The sequence below is a fragment of the Poecilia reticulata genome, linkage group LG3 (genome assembly GCF_000633615.1).
Source record: "Poecilia reticulata strain Guanapo linkage group LG3, Guppy_female_1.0+MT, whole genome shotgun sequence".
Classification (NCBI taxonomy): Eukaryota; Metazoa; Chordata; class Actinopteri; order Cyprinodontiformes; family Poeciliidae; genus Poecilia; species Poecilia reticulata.
The window spans coordinates 28,736,771-28,742,631 of NC_024333.1; positions in this window are offsets into that span (position 1 = coordinate 28,736,771).

Consider the following 5,861-nt stretch of genomic DNA (forward strand, 5'->3'; position numbering starts at 1 on the left):
AATAAACGACAAACTTGGACTATACCTCATTCTTTGTGAGTATAAGTCATTTACATATATATATTTATTTATTTTTTTTGTCAGAATACCCCCAAAAATTTAAAACTACTTTCACCCCTGTGTGTAATCATTAACTGGGTGGGGAATATATATATATATACTTTTTTATAGACAAAGAAAACTTTTGAATCAGCCATGATATGTTGTGACAACATAGCTGACCGTGAGCTTTGGTTTCTACCTTGTTAATAAAAAAACGTCACTTAAAGTTTATTTACAAAAAAGTACCATGTTATTGTTTATATCGAATGTACAGATTTCTATACTATATACTGTATAGCATTTACAATAATATGAGATACTTGGCAAAAACATCCAAGATACTTAGACAAGCAACACACAGAGGCACATTTAAAATATGCCTTTGCCTGTCACAATGTGATAAACAGCCAACAAATATTAGGAAGAAAGAAAATAGTCAAGGAAAACATCTGTGCCTCACTACAGAGATGTTTTGTGTTTGCAAACAATAGAGTATTTATCATTATTAAAATATCAACATTTGAATTGAGATTCAATTAAAATCTTGAATTACAGTTAAATATTTCCTGGTTTGATTTAAATGTCTATTGGAGCTAATCAATAAAACATTTTTGTAGACAACCTCAGTCCTGTATTTCTAGTCATCCAGAAAAAGGCCATTTTACAGGAACTGAAGTTGTCTTGGAAGTTAGAATATTACAAGTTACTGGAGGACTCAAAGGTAAGGCAAGAACAAGAGTCCACAGGAGCGTCTTGATGTCAGCTGCGTGCAAGTCCATTGGAATTAGATGAAAACACAATAGCCCTCATTGTGCGGAGGGTGTCATTGACGCAGATGCCTATATGTGATCATAAATAAACTCTTAGCCATAAAAATTCAGTTTGTCTGTCAGGTAGTCAATATTTTAGATGGTAAAAGGGTCTCCCCTGTAATTTTTTGGAGTATCTCACATAACGGTGATTATGTCTCATCAGCTGTTTCTTCAGTTGACAGTTGGAGACGCACAGGTTGAATGGGGAGACAGTTTCCTGACATTAGGGGAGGTGCTGTTGGGGCTGAGGCAACATCCATTATTAAGGCAACTCTGTAGCCGCCTGACATGGAAGCTACAAGTTCCGCATATGGCGTTATGTAGGCCTGCGATATATCTGCATCAAGGGCAAAGGAGAGGGATGCAAGGCCTCTTCTGAAACTGAACATGCTGGACCAATATTTAAAAAAGCGCATCTTATTTCTGATTAGCTTGAATCACAAGTTTTCTCAAGCTACTGCAGCTTGGACAAAAATATTTTGGAAAGGAGAAATGAGGAAATATAAGACCCAAAACCTTAACATATACCAACAAAGACAAAATCTGATAAGTACAGAGTTAGTCTCTTTGGTTGGTTGACTAAAATGCTTTGTGCAATGTAAAAGCAAAAGTCAGTGACATTCAGAAATTAATGGATGTAGGTATTTGGATGTAGGTTTTTCATTTAGGTAAAATGCATCCAATATTAATGTACTCTCTCTGAGCCTCTCTCTATTTCAGTGGGTCACTGAAAGCTGAAATGCATACCAACCAACCGGATGGACCACAGACACGCATGCACACACAAAGGGATACACACACTCACAATATTCACAGAAGAAGACAACAGATACCTACATAATCTTCTGAAACGGACAGAGAATTTGAGACCAGAAAGGGAGAGAAGGAGAGAGAGGGCTGGCAAGAAGAAAGGAAGAAAGTCAAAGCAAAGGGAAGAAGAGCCTTATTCAGATTCTCTTGCCAAAAATAGACCAGACTGACTGAACTCAACACAAGACGGGTGTAAAGTTGCCATTGTAATATGTGTACAGCTGCAATGTTATTGTATCCTCCTGCAAATGTGCATAAAACACAAAAATATGGCAACCTGAAATTGAACTTAACTGACTGCAACAGGTGTTTAGGAAGGTAGTCGGATCTATATTATTACAACTCGAGAAAGTATCACTGTAAACAACCGCAGGAAAAGAAACAACTTTCTTTCAATAACACTTATTGTTCACTGCGTTGTGTCTTGCTTCTCCAATATCAGTGCTTAAATTGCAACACCTTTAATAACTACAAATACATTTTGTTTCACCTTTCTGAGTTGGTTAATCAGTCATCTAGGCATCAGAGAGTTAAAGTAAACAACAATAGAAAACGATGTGAATCATCAGCCTGTCCTGATCATTTCAACTCGCCCTTATTCCAGTTAAAGTTCTCGTTATTTTTTTATATTCATGGTTGCATTGGGATTTTTTCTATCAAGGAGAGGCTGTGATCTTTACCTGGTAGGGCAGAAATATGTGTGTGGTTGCGTGTGTCTCCCTGCATGTGTGTGTGTGTCTCTGTGAGACAGATGAAGTTGTGAAGAAACGCAATGACACACTCCAATGGTCCAGACAATGGTGGAAGCGCAGTCTCATTGATAACAGGGTAATTATATACTCTGTCATCACGCTGTTGTATCTGTGCATGTACAATTTATTTTTTAAGAGCTAGACTGTATGTGATTGTTTTTTTTTTTTTTCTGTACATGTTATTTGTCAATGTTTGCTTATTGACTGGTATATTTTTTTTATCAGACTTCTGTGTGTTTGTGTGGAGATGGACATAAAGTTGGTGTTTGTGTGTTGCATGCTTTTACATTGGTCCTACCATGCATGATCGTGTAAGTCAACACTAAAGAGGGTGTTAAATTGTTGTATTAAGTTAGCACACTGTTGTCAAAAGATTCATCCCTGGTCTCTTTTGCACAAATGCACTCTTCACACTTACATAGAGGAATATGTGTCTTATAAGAAACATTCTATATGAGAAGACTGAAATCCATATCATTTCAGAAGCTCTTATTCTTTCCTCGTCTTCACTTCACCTCAGTGATTTCCCTCTTACACCATCCAAAAGAAACTATGAAATAAACACATGCACACTCATAATTTGAAGAAATAAAAACTGTCATTGTTTGCTCTAATAATGAGACGACAAACTGACAGCAGATGCACACAGTGAAACCTGCAAGCCAGGCCATCATTATGTCTCAAAGCTAAGCCCTCAGCATGGCCTTCATTCCTGTTGAGAATGTTTTGAACTTCCGCTGCTATTTGGTTTCCACCAGTGATGAAAGTTTGTGTCCCTTTGTGTCTTTATTTGTTCCCCTGGTGAGTCAGGGGATAGAATCTGAAGGAGGCAGTCCGATTGGACTGTCACTAATCCCTTAACTACACAGCTGACCATGATTGGCCCTGACCATACAGAAAGAGATGGAACCTGCAGGTGGCTGGATGGATGATTGAATGGTTGGAGAGCAGCAATGGGCAGGTGCGACATGAAAGGACAGCAAACGGCAGATGGCCTGGTTGAGGAGGAAATGTCTTGATCATAAAGATATTTCCTCCTCGCTGGGAGAGGAGGAGTCACCATTAATGATACTACAATAATGTAAATACATTTGACCTTAGAGTTCAATAACTAATGTATCTGTGAGCTAAAAAGCAATGATCCATAACGGATGAAGCAATGTCTACAAAKAATTTCCAGGTATATATAAAAAGATTGAATATTGTGAAAATATTTAATAGCTTTTCATTGCATGATCCAATCTGTGCCTTTACACTCTTCCACTGAGATTCTGACCGTGATTTTAAAATSAAGTGCAAACTCCAATCTCATCTTAAAGAAAGGACTTTGGGACACAGAGCAACAGCCCTGCATCGTTTCTCCTCGTAGCCCAACTGAAGGATTAGTTTGGGTTACTGACTCTTTATTTGYCAGCTCCAGCTTCGGTCAACTCTTTGAAAAGCTCCCATCAAATTCCTCAATGGATTTTGCTTGACAATCCTCTAATGACAGTGTTTATCCCTGTGGCTGGTGCACATATTGCTGCCACACCTTTTCCTTCCACTTCTTAGAAAGGTTTATGGGGTGTGAACACTTCTACACTTTTGCAGGGTTCTGGTTACCATAAGATGTACAACAGCCCTAATCTGTAAGAATGAAACCATAATTAGTGAAAGCATGCTGCAGGCCCTCCCTGTTCGTGGTTCTCTAATCTTCACTTTCTTACCTAAAGATGCTCGTGTCACTCAAAGCAAAAGGAGGTGTTCTATCCTCTCCTGAAATCCCCTCGGAAAACTACTCTCCGACTAGGCTGAACTCAAATTTCAGCCTAAAGCCAGAACCAACCCCTGACCCTTAATACAACACAGAAAAAGTGCATCCATGTGGTTCTTTTTTAAGTAATGCCTACAATAATGTCTCATGATTTCATTTCTTTTAAATTCACAACTGTATCTGTAACTCGTAATAAAATGCACAAACCAGTATTTCTAAATAGTGTGTATCCTGTGATGGCTGCTTGCCTCCTATTCACAATCCTGAACAAAAAGGAAGCAGGTGCAAAAATGGATAGATGAGATAAATTACTCTTGAACAACTCAACTCTTAATTTAACATAGTTCTCACTTCTTTTTTACATATTCGATTTAATAAATGTATCACCTTGTTGATTTCGGGTGTCATCATTTATTGAACTCCTGATTTCAGAATGACCGGATTATAATGTATTGTCTATTCACAATCCTGAACAAAAAGGAAGCAGGTGCAAAAATGGATAGATGAGATAAATTACTCTTGAACAACTCAACTCTTAATTTAACATAGTTCTCACTTCTTTTTTACATATTCGATTTAATAAATGTATCACCTTGTTGATTTCGGGTGTCATCATTTATTGAACTCCTGATTTCAGRATGACCGGATTATAATGTATTGTCTCCAGATAGAGTCAATGACAACATTATTGAAATTCTGCATCAGCCATCCCAGCTGCACCAGAGGCATTAGCATGATCCACCAGGAAGTGCCCTTTCTATCCATTGAGGCTCTGTGCATGGGTCACATCACAGATAGAGTTGTGGCTCCATCCATCATGTGGGTTATAGTTAGCCGCCTATGCTAATGTCTGACCCAATGAAAAGTTTACTAAGAGACGGACAAGGACATTGGGGTGGACGCTTGTCATTGCCGTAAACACATACATATACACACTCTCTGTATATTTTTTTTTTCCACGCACGCATGTACACACACTCTGTTCTCCAGCAATGTGAGGCTGTCATATTTCACAGGACCTGGTAGCATGGGTTGAGTTATGGCCGTGTCACTGTACAGAGGGGGACTGTGCTGTGTGTGGGATGTGTTTATGTGGAAACACATTTATGTGGGTAAGTTTTTACACTGTGTGTGAATTTCAAATTCACTTTTTAGAACCCTATTTATTAAAGAAGTTAAATAAAAATAAAATCCCCACTCAAAATCTGTGGTTTTCAGAACGCCAGTACATGTTTTAAATGCCAAAATGATTTGTAGAAGTATTCCAAAAATAAAGTCCTGCACATTAGGAGGGAATGGAACACTATTAACAGCAAGGAAGCCTAAATGGGAGACATGAAGTAAACTTATGAGCATCCAAACATAGTTTATGCAGACAAACAATCAGAGGACTCTCCCAGTGGTGTGGCCTGTTTAGGGACAGAGAGGACGGTGCTGTGTTATAAAGCTCTGCAGATTTATGACCTGTAAACTACAAGATGGACATATGGATGGATAGAGGAATGGATCAATGGAAGGGCAAAACACGAAAATATGAGAGAATTAAGATAGAGGTTGAAAGATGGAAGGACAGAAGGACAAAGATATGATGGCAAAGATATGAGGAGTAAGGTAATAGGACAGTCAAGAAAACAATGGCTGATTATAATGTATTTATACATATGCATGCATGTGTGCATTTCCACATAAAGA